We start from the raw sequence: 14066 nt of genomic DNA, 5'->3' as shown, positions 1-14066 counted from the left end.
ATTTGTGACGATGTGAGGGGGGGGGGGGTGAGAAATGTGACGTCACATCAAAATGCGCAACTTAAAATAAATATAGACAACACGTTCTGCTTAATTAAATATACTTTTAAATAAATATTTTCTCCTACAACATCAGAGTGCAGCGCCACATTAAACACGCCCTACAATGACCATAGTTTAAAGCGATTTGAAGCATGTTTTATTTTCAAAATGGAAATATGACGTCATATTTGAGGGGGGGGGCTAACTTTTCGTGACGCCGTGTGACGAGGGGGTGGGGCGGTTCAAAAATCGTCCAAAATGGCGTGACGTCGTTTATGGACGGCCCCAAATTGACCACATCATTTAAAGTTTAAAGGCCATCTTTACATGCGTGCAAGTTGGCTTTTCAGCTGAGCGGCGGACGGTACACTGCTGTTTGTAACGCCAGATGTCACGCAGCGAGGGACGCTACAACATCTGGGCAGTTCTCAGGAGACTCTGGCTGAATGCGTCGTGGCACCAGGCTCTGCTTAATGTATAACGGGGCATGGGAGCCTGCAGCATCTGGCTCTGTGCACTGCCCTCTCCGTGTGATTCAGCGCTCTTCCTTTCAATATTATGCACTTTTAAACATACGTACAACATATTTTTTTTTACTAGTTTTTGTGTTTAGTTTGTTGCCATTTCCCCCGCACCTCCAATTAGCACGGTTGCCTACGTACGGTGCGAAAGAAGTTCAACATTCGTGCATACAACATGATACAATATACATATATACATGTCGACGCTTTTGGCGAATTCAATTACTTGTGGAGCCTCTTGCCAACATTTACAGTTGGTGGAGACGATCCAATGTGTGAGAGCAGAGTTTCATACTTGGCTGTTCAATTTTAATCCTAACGGAGAGCTGCTCAAGACTAAAGAGAGCACGTTTCCTGATTTATATCTGACCTGCCTCTGTGTTAAACGTATGGCTGACGCCCATAAAATGTGGAAATGCGGTCATACAATACGCGGCCCTTTACATTAACGCAGGCAGCACTTTGATATTTTAAAAACATGTTCAGACAAGCACGCTTGAGCGCTGACAAGATGTCGTAATGGAATAATGCCGGCATCTGGCTCAACCAGCAGATACTCCCCTCCCGTCCTGGAATTGTCGCACGGTAGACGGTAAACTCAGGAAATCTGGGTCACCTTTTGTTCAAGGACCTTTGGCCACGGTGTCAGGTGTTGTTGTTAGATATGGTGCCGAGGCGAATTGCCGTCATTTCCAGCTGCAGACCAGAATGTAAATTACCGGTTCCCAATGCTCTGTTAGCCGTTGAGATGGCAAGTCCGATAAGTCGTTCGGGGGTAAGCCGGATCAATTCAGCTGTGCACGTGGCGTCGAACAATATCCACCGGCGCTTCAGCCCTGTGGAAGGGCTTTGGATAGTGAGTAATGTGTGAAACAACCACCAGCACAGCTCTTGACAGAGACGCACTCGTGTGCTTGAGCTTTATGAGTGTGAGGGTCATCGGTGTAAACCCCAGTTCCGGTACCCAAACAACGTGTGTGGCAGAGTGGTTATACAGAGTTGGGGAGCGGTAGTGTGGCGGTCAGCATTGTGCTACGAACTAGGGGTCGGCACGGTTTGAACCGACTCAAACTGGTTTCAAATTGAGCAATCCAAACCAAACCAGCGACGACTGAACCAAACCAAACCAAAACCAAACCAAACTAAGCTAAACCAAACCTCTTAAGTTGGCTTGAACCAAACTAGTTTGAGCCGGTTCCACCCTGTCCGAGCCAAACCGAGTCGGTTTTCGTAGCCCCAAACCAAACCGAACCAGTTCAAACAGAGCCAAACCAAACCGATTTGGTTCGGTTCAAACCGCGGTTTGGTGGTTTGAGCTAAACCGTGCCGACCCCTACTACGAACCCGGCGACCCGAGTTCGATTCCCTGCTCACGGCCAACACCAGTGACAATTATTTGAACCGGTCCCGGGCCTCCTCTAGGTCGACTAATCCTGGTGTGGAGTTGCGTGTAAACATCGCCACTAGGGAGACAAAGGTGGCCGGGCGTGGTGCTGGCCACCCACCCCCCTCGTGTGCAGTGCCCGCCTTCATAGGTGCTCGCTAACAGCACCTGCCCCAATGGTTTGTTAAGGCTATACGGGGGCCGGGGATTCTTTGTATTTGTTATACAGCTCATTATCGCTTTCAGGTGGTCTTAACCCTTGCAAGCACTGTAGACTCCACAACAAGTCCATGAGCTAAGGTAACTGTTGTAGTGGCTACATATTGAACAAAAATTACATCGTAGAAAAAGAGGCAATATTTGGAGAAAAAAGCACATTTGACTATACTCCTTGGTTCTTTCGGTAAAGTCACGTAGATAGACAAATAATAGATCAAAACTGCTGAATTAGGCTACTTCAGCAGTTTTTCCTTGCTGTGGTTGTCCCACCTGATGACGATTGCTTGTGTTGCGATCGAAACGTCGTGATCTATTATTTTTCTACCTACGTGACTTTACCGAAAGAACAAAAGAGTATGGATTCCTGCAGTCACGAAAGCTTCAACTCAACACATTAAACTATTCCTTGAAAAAGAGATAATCATGAAAAAATTGGTAAAACCACATCGCGGTCCGCATAGGCTCCGTCCCCTCGGGAGCGGAGGGCTATAAATGGCGGTGCGCGCGGGCGCCCGAAGAGTTGGTGACCAGTGAAGACGGAAGACGGAGGAGGAAGAGATAGGGCCCTGAGACACCTAGTCCCGCTGTCCTTGTAAGGACCGGGACCCTGTATGGCTCAGAGGCGGGACCTTGGGACCCGGGGCCGGACGTCCGTGTGAGGGCCGGGCCGCGGGACCCAGTGGTCGTGACCCATACCCAAGCTGGGGTGGGTCTGTAGGTTCCCCCGGATGCTACGGGGCTGGAATGCCTGTGTGTGTGTAGCCGGGTGGAACGTGTAGCATGAGCTGTAGTAACCACACGTGTCGGGTGGAACGTGTAGCGTGAGCTGTAGTGACCACACGTGTTATTGTGGCAAGACAAGTGTTAATAAAGTGTGCTACCCGTCAAGTGGTCTCCTGCCGTAATTTACAATACTACATATCCCATCGTACACACGCGATGCAGTGGCACAGTGGTTCATGCGTTGCACTATGAACCCGGCGACCAGAGTTCAATTGCCGGCCACGGTTAACATGAGTGGCGAGTGATATCTAAATAGTCCTGAGACCCCCCCCTCACTCCCACCCCTTCACTAAGCAACTTGCACGGACCAGTGCGGGTAAAGTTTTTCTAATGTTGCCCACCGCTGATGGGTTTAAAGGATACCTATCGCTGTCCAAGTACAAACAATAAATGCATTTTTTTTATCACAAATGTACATATGATGTTTTTTTCAAATTTTCCTGCGACAGGATTTGTCTGTAAAAATAAGGATCATATGTAATTGCAATTGTAATCCAATAATATGAACGTAAATAAATGAAAATTTATTTCGTAATTGACTTCTTCTGACTCTCTCTTGGGAGCACTGATGTGCTTGTGAATTTGCTCATTTTTCTCCAACTCTGAACAATGGAGCGGTTTTGGATCCAATTTCAACAGTACACTCAGATGGTCAGATACTCCTTTAGCAAGATGGAGGCAGGTCATACTCAACGCTTTCACATCTTGTAAGGGAATGGCCCACGTGTGATCTCAGAATTTGCAACAAATCCGTACAGCTACCGACGCGTATTTTTTCAGGGATTTTGATAAAGCCCTTCGAAGCGAGGCATGCGGACACATAAATCTCCCCGTATTCCTTTCCAGATGAAACGAGCTGCTTCATAAATCACAGGAGGCTGACGGTGCGCCCGTTTTTCTGCTTATGGAAAGTGCGCTTGCCAAGCGGACGTGATGGATGCAAAGGTTGAACAGAAAATTATTTCTAAAGGGGATCCAGAGAACATACCGAGGTAATTATACTCAAAGCTCCTTTGAACTTCAAAAGAGACAGTAGTACAGCATTGCCACAGGTTCCCCACCATGGGCCATTACCTGGCTATTCTCAATTTCACTAAAATTGGTAACTGTTCAATAAAGGAAAAAATGGGTCTATTCCCCCCCCCAAAAAAAATTGTATTCCAATTGTGCTATTGGCGTCACGAAATGACAGCATCCTTTTAGAAATCTTGCAGAGCAGGGGCACACACGGGTGTGTCAGAGAATGGCTGTGGGTGAGGTTTTTTGACGGGTCTTCTGTAAAATCCTTCCATTTGAATTGGGGGGGGGGGTCACACTTTCACATAATCTTTTTTATGCCATTGTTTCCTGCATGGCAGGAACATTTTAATTCCTCGGAGATGGTATTTAACCAAAAAAGCGCTAAACTAAATGTAATATTAAAAAAAACGTTGTGCAGACATTGGTAACCACACTGAGACAATCAACTTTACCGCACTTGAGGACCCGATTTCATCACAGGTGGCTGCCCAGACTCAAGTGCGGGATTGCAGCACCTTTGAGCCTCTTCACACTGAATATAATTACTTGGTGATGGTGCTAAATATTTTCAGTGGTGCACAAGCACAAATAAGAAAACAATTCAACGCAGTTCAAGACATAGGCCTTTCGCGACCAATGTTATTCATAATATCGTTTTTTGGGGGGGGTTAGATCGCATAAATAATGTGTCGTTAAACCCGCCACCACCCGACACAGCCAATTAGTAAGGCTTGTCTATTGTAATTCATATGCATACATTAACCCCCCCTCCCCCCACCCCACCCCACCCCTCAGGCCTTCGCACCTGATTGGCTCACAAGTGACGACATCACAATGTGTCACATGTATCCCTCTATTTAAGACCGAAACAGGAGGATTTCTCCACAAATCTAACTGTCGCCTGATGATACGAGTTGTTATTACTGGCGAAACGTCGTACTCGAATTGTAAATATTGTGGGTTTATTCTATAACACACCCAGTGTGTGCTGTGCTAGTAACGATTTTGCATGTTTTGTTTACGTGACAAACCTTACTAATTGGCTGTGTCGGTTGGTGGAGGGTTTAACGACACTTTATATTAACACGATCTCACGCAAAAACACCTCTATTATGGAAAACTCATCGCAATCTTAGGCCACGTATTGTGCAATGGCTCTCCATTGCCTGACGTTTTGGACAATAAAGGCCCATTGCCCAATACGTCGCCTATTATAAACGGGTTTTCTTTTGAGGAAGTGTTGATGACGAACATGTTGAATTTTCACAATTAATTTTCATAATTTCCAAGCATGCGTGGAGAAATACACCACGGGAGCACAGCATCGCATTTGTAAACAATACACCTTGCACACATGAAGGTTTAACAAACAGCCACTCTGTTATTACTCACCAACAAGTTATTAAACAATTGATTAAACACCGGACCTATGCACAAATATGAACAACAACAAAATATCACTGGATTGTAAACAATAAATGTTATATCTTGGAAATCCATCGCTATTCTGTCTGGTGAATGCACACACCTGCATAACGGTGCGCGTTGGACAGGTGCGTTCAAAGTATTTGGCAGGGTTACGCAATGGTAGAGCACGTGGCCCACCATCGGAAGGGTTGCGACTTCAAATTGATGGTCAGAGGTCGATAGACTTCGTTGCCCAGGAGTCAATACGTAGGCAACGTCAACAGTGGTCCTATAAAAACATGCACCCTTGCCACAGGACTGTGGAATTTCCACCACTGGTTCAAGGCCATAGGCAGGCGATGAACACCACTCTGCGTTCAATTGAGCAGGAAACACATTTTTGTTGTAAAGTGATGACTGTTTCCTGGCTGTATTGGAACATTTCTTCAAACTTTAAGGAATCCAGCCATGGCATCATGGTTAGCACTGGACTTGCAATACAGACACCACCGGTCCCATCTCCCGGCATTGCAGTGGAAACAATTATTGGTAAGTTTCTTAAATCACCACGCCTCTGTCCACCCAGCAGCATACATGAGTTACACCACGGTTAGTCAATCGCCAGGTCGCATGTGGTACGGTAAAGTGTGGCCATCGTGGAAGAGTAGGCCAAAATACGCTGGGGTGGATATCTCGAGAGCTCGTCTCGTGGAGGCCCTTCCGCTAGAAGTGATGTGAGCAAGCAATAGCGGAGGCTGCGCTTTAACCATCGCATTTTATTGTTGCACTTGAGTGCTGGCAACGCATTGCAATCTTGTTTGTTTACATTACATCCGTTTGCTTTTTCACCGCAAGAGAAGAAACATAATAAATCCTGCGATGCCCCCACAAAGTTCCAGATTCCGCATTCTGGAAATATCTGTGTTGTGCAAAAGCTAATTGTTTTGGCAAAGCTGGGAAGCATTCCACTCAAGGCTACATGCAATTAACACCGCCCGGCTGACAGGTTACTGCACACAAACAATCCGTATCTCATCGCGCTCCTGGCATTACAGCTTCAAGAGGACCTCTCTCGCCGAGCGATTCGAGCTGAAGAACAAAGACTCCAGCAGAACAAAGTTATAGGATGTGTCGAACATTCCCAGCTGTTGCCGGGAGCCTCATTTTTCATGCTCTCTGCTACATCCGGTGTACGATGTTGGGATGGATTGATGGCGTGAGCAGGTGCGTTCGGTGGCGTATCCAGGGAATTCCGAGCGGGTGACGACAGAGGAAGGACATGGGTGCTCACGGCCAACACGAGTGACGATTATCTGAATCGGTCCTGGGCCTCCGCCTAGGTGGCCTCTGCCTCAAATGAGTACCTGGTGCGGTGTGTAAAACATCGCCACTGGGGAGACAAAGGCGGCCGGACATGGTGTTGGTCACCAAACCCCTCGTATTCTGTGCCGGCCTTCACAGATGCTCGCAAACAGCACCTGCCCCAACAGTCTGTTCAGGCTATCGGGTGTATCTTTGATTTATTTGGCGTTGGCAGCACTATGTGCATCCAAAACATTTGGCAGGAAATAAAAATTAAAGCACGGCTTCATCAAGAGCAATTGTAACAAATGCATATCCACATTTTTATTTTCATGTAATGATGCATCCATTAATTACCATCTATGCTTGCATTCATAGTACCATGCATCACATTGTGCATGTGAAAACAAATGACGGTATTCGCGATTTTTTCTATTAAAAGTTAACACATCACAGCCCTTTTGTCCAATCCACTGACTTATGAAGACTTTTCCATGCCATGGAAGTCTTTAGGAGTTGCATGACCATACTTCACCACGCTGGTCAGTGTGAGTTGGTGGCAAGTGAGGCTCAGGACTGCTCCAGGTACCACTCACCGCTGATGTTCGCCACTGTGGCCAGGAATTGAATTCAAGTTGTGAGGTTCATTGCATCACCCCCCCCCCATCCATGCAAATCTTCTGCAAATAATAACTTAATTATTGTTACATTTAGGCTAATGGCAAAATACAGCACATAAATCAAATCGTGACCGAGAATTAAAGATGTTCATCACATCACTGAGGGCAGTGAAGTGTTGCTTGCCTAATCATCAATATCATTGCAGTACTGTTGCTTATTGCAAGTCTAGAGCAATGTAGTTATTGGACACAATCTACGTTAAAGCCAGTGATGACAGCCACTTTGAAAATGCTCCACGTTTGGCTGCGGAAAAAATAGCACCACGGAGTGTTCCAGTAATCCGAAATACTCGTGGTCACGATTTCAGTGTCACATTAGTCCACCAACGTAAACACGTGAGATGCCCCCCGTTGTCGGTGCACGGAAAGCCCCTCAGAGTCTCAAGACTTGTTCAGGATGATTCATTGCATGAATGAGTGTTTGGCACTCATTCATGGAAGTGTTTGGCGTCGTTGCTTATAATTCACTTTTTTTCTACCACGACTGATGAAAATGATGGGGGGGGGGGGGAAATAAAAGGAGTAAAGTGTCAATTTCATTAAATGTATTAAAGATTAGCAAGTTACTTAAATGTTTTGTCTTTTTACTGCTACCGAGCACAACAAATGAACTCGATGTTTTCACCACCCGACCTTCCAGAGGTAGATAAAACAACATCTAAAAAGGTAGCCAGTATTTTTAATAAGAGCCTTTCTAAATAACCTAAGAAAAGGCCGATTTTCAAAGGCGTGCATTGTCCTATATCAACCAACTTTACATACCAAATAGTACCCAGCACATGTATGGATGGAGGTTGGTAAACAAGCACTGATGGACCACGTGACAGTCATGAAACCAGGACATGAAAACAAAGAGGCAATTAGAAATAAGGTTTCTGCTTACTTCTGGTTGCTTCTGTATTTCGTCTGCGATGAAGGCCTTACCACGTCATGTCAGTCATGGGGGGATGTTTCGACCATACTTCACCATGCTGGTCAGTATGTGTTCGAAAAGGAGGGAAGCCCAGGACCGGTTCCATGTATCACTCGTCACTGCTCTTAGCTGTGACTGGGAATTGAACTCAGGCCGCCCGGTTCATAGCAAACCAAGAGTAAACATGCGCTTACTTCTGATCGCTTCGTGTGTTTTCGTGTCCTATTCCTGCTATGTATGAGGGGCACTAAAAACGTGATCCATCCCAGTAAGGAGTGGAGTTAGGCAGGTGGGAAAATTGTGGAATGTTGTGACGTGATTATTGTTGTTCATTCCTGCAAAGGGCAAGAAGGGTGTGCTGCCACACTCTGCAAATCACGAGATGTCGTCACAGAGAAGTGGCACGGTCTAATTCTCCTGCACAACATGTGCTTCAATTCGCAAGTCCTTTTTAAATCCTTTATATTAAGTTCACTTGCTTGCGCGCTTACGACCGTGCAAATCTTTCGGTCGTTTTTCAACCCATTTCCCGTAATCCAATCGAGCTGACATTTTACACACAGACTCGTTGTGCGTGACAATGTATTTTCGTGAGAAAAAAACTGTCCAAAATTTTACACTTTTTTGAATTTTTTTATATTTAATTACCAATTGCGTAATGGTGGCAGGCAATCATCTGACCCATAGGTGGCAGCCATCTCAAGCCAGAGGACGAGAGGACTCTAGCCGCCCGTTTCAAAGACCAATGTGGGCTGGGTTGTGGCCTATTGAACACGCATATAAAGGATTTATAGTGAAAAACTTTGTTTTTACGGGTTAATATTTTTTGTTTTGTTTCAGGCTGCCATCATCAGAGTGTAGCATTGAGAAGTGAAACAATCCACCGCACTGCAGCTCAGACCTAGCCCCTTTCAGTGACTACTTTCTCAGATAAATAATCTCACGCGTGGTCATCGATTTCCCCACTGACGAAGACGTCAAAGGGAGTTGTGTCTGGCCGGGTTGAGGACCAAGCCCTGGACGAATCTTCTATTGGGAGATCCGGATTAAAATTGTAAGTGTAGGAGGTGAGGAGAACGCATTTAAAACAGTGAAGGGAATTCAATTCCAGCTCATCTCATTCTTCCTCGGGTCGATAACTTTTCGAGTATTTCCTTTCAAATACAGAACACACACAATCGCGAGTGCAATCATTAATAGATCTAGATAATCATCGACACATAATTGCTTTGGCTGATTCCGCCTCGTATTCTTTGCGAGCGTGTAAATGGGCGTGCTAATACGTCACCGTAATGTTTTCACAGATGATAATCAAGAAATGGTGACCTACGAAATGATGATTCGCTTGTAAAAGCTAATCATCATTATCTTTGCCACCTCAGCGGTGCTTCGAGACGTGACTTCATTCTCGCGTAAGAACATACGCCCTTTCAGAGTGACGCTGCCCTATATAATACCATAGCTTCAAAAATCAACAAGTGGATCCAATTAGGGTACAGTATTGTGTTTCCACAATTAAATATTTGCTATAGTAACGGGGAAAGTAGCCACGCGATCATGTAAGTAGCTCACTGTTTTTTTTACACATTTCTTCAGGCACGGGGTTTATCGAAGAATGTGTGTTCAGACGTAAACCTTACGTGTGACAGAAGCAGTTCTGAGACAAAAAAAACCACAAGAATTAAAGGGTTTCCCAAACTAGATTCAGATTTAGTTTTAGGCCATTGTATAAATCACAACATTGCATCTGAATAAATAACAAAAGTAGTAATACTGGTAATAATAATAACTCATTTCCAGCCATTTGTCAAACCAGATGAAGGCCTTATCCCGATTTCATGGTGGGTGTTTGACCATAATTCACAATGCTGGTCAATGTAGGTAGGTGAAAGCGGAAAGCCCAGGACTTGTTAAAATATCACTCGCCACTATTATTAGCCGTGGCCGGGAATTTAACTCAGGCTCCGGGTTGATAGTGCCCTGTGTGCGAACCACTGCTCCACCACCCCCCCACCCTCCATCCCTATATAAAGAGAGCAGGTCAGAGTGGTTTCCTGCTCATCCAAATACGAGGCAGTGTTCATCTTCTCTTCGCAGGCTTCGTCCAGTGGTCGAGATGTCCAACCGGTGTCAGAAATTCTGCATTCCTCTGAGTTGTTCCTCGAGAGTCGTGGTTACGAACCTGGGGGTGCACGCACCTCCTGGGGGTGCGAGATGCCCTTTCTGGGGGTGCGAGACATGGCCAAAATTTCTTAGAAGGTAAATAATCGAAAGACAAATTCAGCGCGGGCACGTAAGTGCAACTACTTTGTTTCACCAAACCGACGTATTTATTAACATCGTATAAACACGTTTACGGTTGAGAACCAAAGGGGTGCAAGACTTCAGCAAAGGTTAAGTAAGAAGCACTGGTCGAGAGAATGCGCGATCGTTGATCGATATTCGGTCGCCAGGTCGTGATTTCTCAAATTCACAGAGTGAGCCACGTGAACGCTGCCAACTCCCACTCCATGTCTTCTGACAGGGAGGGGCTAGTACTGGTAGGAACCTCCTGGTTACACCAGCCCACAGGGGATTATTGTGTCCGTCCGTCCGTCGTGAATCCAAAAAGGGGAGGGGTGGGGCTGGGTGGAGAGGGGAGGGTGGGGAGGGGCTGGGTGGGGTGGGGCTGGGTGGGGAGGGGAGGGTGGGGAGGGGCTGGGTGGGGAGGGTGGGGCTGGGTGGGAAGTGGGAGGGGTGGAGCTGGGTGGGGAGGGGCTGGTCACCCCGTGGTGCCCTTATAAAACTCAACGTTTAACCTACTCACGCCGGCTTGTGCCCGCCCTCACAGTCGGCCATATTTGCGGAATACACCACGCTGCTGTTGACCCTGGCCATTGACCGAACAACCCAACGTTCCTACCAGCTCCCTCCGCAGGAATGTGTTTAATTCGTAGATGACACCCATTGCTTCTTTGCACAAAGCGGTATTCGTTGTATTGACCCCAGCAGGACAAAAAGCTGAGCCTCCCACCAACTGACAGTTAAATGTGCAGCCTCATGAATGCAAGCCATGTGCACTAACTACAATACTGCAATAACCAATCTGGTATATATGTACGTATATAGACATATATACACAAAGTCAGCCCATGTAATTGTTGGGGGCATGTATTCAGTTTCAATTTGGGGCCCTGTAAACCCCCAGACCTCCCTTGAGAAAACTGCACTTTATAAAGCAAGGCTTAATTCTGACGGTTTAGTTGGCCAAGCTAAACTGCACCCACGATATAAAATTACATGGCATTCATAAACTTAAATATTGCAATGATAGTTGAAAAAAAGAAGTGAATAGCATTACATACAAGGCAAATATCCTGCTGAGTTTCCACGTGTTGAACTTCTTTAATTTAATTTGTGTTATTTTATATTTCTGAAAAACTGTAAAAAAATGTTAAAACCTCCCATGTAGGAGCAGGGTGGCCCAGAGTCTGGCTGCTCAAACGTGGGCTCGACTGGCCGCTGATCTGAAACAAAATCGGAACCCCAAAGGCTGCGCGATGCTTGATAGTAATTTATCTACATCTTCTTGGTTCTTTCGGTAAAGTCACGTAGAATGGAAATAATAAAATAAAACATATTAAAATAATTCTCACGACGTTTCGGCCACAACGCAAGCAGCCGTCCTCAGGTGAAGAACAGGTCTGTCCTGAAGACAGAGTCTGAATTATGTCAGTCAGACTCTGTCTTCACGACAGACCTGTTCTTCAGACAGAGTCTGAATGATGTCAGTCAGACTCTGTCTTCACGACAGACCTGTTCTTCACCTGAGGATGGCTGCTTGCGTTGTGGCCGAAACGTCGTGAGAATTATTGTATTATGTTTTATTTGTATTATTTTATTATTTCCATTCTACGTGGCTTTACCGAAAGAACCAAGAAGATGAATCCCTGCAGTCACGAAAGCTTTAAATTGAAATTTAATTTCTCTTCGTGCCTTACAAAAATACACACACGGATGCCTTCAAAAAGTCCTCATAATAATGTTTTGTTAAGGCAGCCTTTTTAAAATACTCCTATCCCGCTGAGATGATTAAAGGTGGAGATGAATAGGTAGGACAAACATTTACACGGGAAAACAATCTATCGTTACAAAGCCTCTGTAACTCATTGTGATGTGTGATGATGCACACCTACACTCCAGGGAACGGAGGATAGGGGTGGTTGATTGTGCCTGAATGAGATAGCATTGGGATGTCTGTAGAAAGTAGTACAGCAAGTAGGATCACATGTAAAAGTAAAAAAAAAACTCAGTTTAACACGTAGGCATTCGCGACCAATATCATCCATAATACAGCCAGATTAGGCTGTCGTCTGATGAAGCTAGTTGTAATTACTAGCGAAACGTCGTACTCAGATTGTAAATGTTGTGGCTTGGCTCTCCAACACACCGGTGTGCTGTACTAGTGACGAATTGGCATGTTCTGTTTACGTGACAACCCTTACTAATTGGCTGGTGGCGGGTTTAATGACACAATTTTATATTTACGCGATCTAGCCCAAACAACCTGTATTATGGAAAATTTTTTAATAAAATGTAACACCAAACGTTCCAGCAAAACCCTCCTGAAATAGATTGTTGTGACTCAGTTATTTTTTGGGTTAATTAATCAAATAACACTGCTGTTAATTATGAATCATCTTTAGAGTCTACATGTGCAACAAACATCTGGCATTTATTTTGAAAACAGGAGCATGCGATTTGTGCGTTGGCTCCATTATTTGGAAAGATGGACAGGTGTTTCCGGACTCCTTTACAGAACGCGTGACTTGCACGTCATGTTTATATTTACTCCGAGCTGAATCCAGCTTTCATAACAGTACGCACGGCTGTGTTTGGAGGAGCGCCCCTTCCGATACTGAGGCACGGCCAGTGATGACCCGGCGCCAAAATCTTTCCTGGAAGCCACCCCAAAAGACTTGGCTCATCTTCTGACATTCTGTCTTTCAGTGTGTGGAATGCCATAATGATTTCCTTACCTTAATGTTGAAGTCGGAATGCAGTCATTACGGCTGTTGATGAATATATAGACATTGTTGTATCGAAATAACCAACCACGTGTGCTTCCAATTTTCCTATTATGGTAATTATGATTATGGTGGCGATGAAAATTGAAAATGTGCTATCTGAAGATCATCTGGTTTCTTTAACCCTTCGCTTTCTTGCCACCGGTTTTAAGAGGGAATTAGTGTGAACTATTTTTTTTTTGCTAAAGTCTGTGGAAAAGCGATGGCTTTCATTTGAAATCCAAATAATGAGACCCAGAAACCCATTGCCTTGTCAAGTTACACCCAGTCAAGTGGTTACATAAGAGGTTCCGATATTATTTACCCAAACCGTAAAGATCCAATCAATGACCGCTGTGGAGACAGAGAGGATGAGATCAATTCACGCATGGGAGTGAGATGGATTGTTGCATCACAGGAACTTAAGGAATGGCAGTAAGCACGGCTAAACCCTCATTCACCAGTGGGTAATGATGATGACTTTATAAATATGGTTTAACATTCCTTTGAAAAGGACCTATTACTAAAGGAAACTATTCCACTTATGATATAACCGTTTTGTTTCACACAAAACACCCAACAAATTGTTGTTCTAAAGCAAGCGAACGACATTTATTGAAAGCAGGTTGCACTCAAAGCAGATAACCTCAACTCCCGGAGTAGGATGGCAATGGATAAATAAATAATCACGTTGAAAGGGCGCTGGAGAACTTGCAGATATCAACTTCCACTGATGAATGCTTCGTAACT

Source organism: Lampetra fluviatilis, chromosome 20 (assembly GCF_964198595.1).
Source record: "Lampetra fluviatilis chromosome 20, kcLamFluv1.1, whole genome shotgun sequence".
Taxonomy (NCBI): domain Eukaryota; kingdom Metazoa; phylum Chordata; class Hyperoartia; order Petromyzontiformes; family Petromyzontidae; genus Lampetra; species Lampetra fluviatilis.
Note: the sequence above shows the minus strand (reverse complement) of the source record.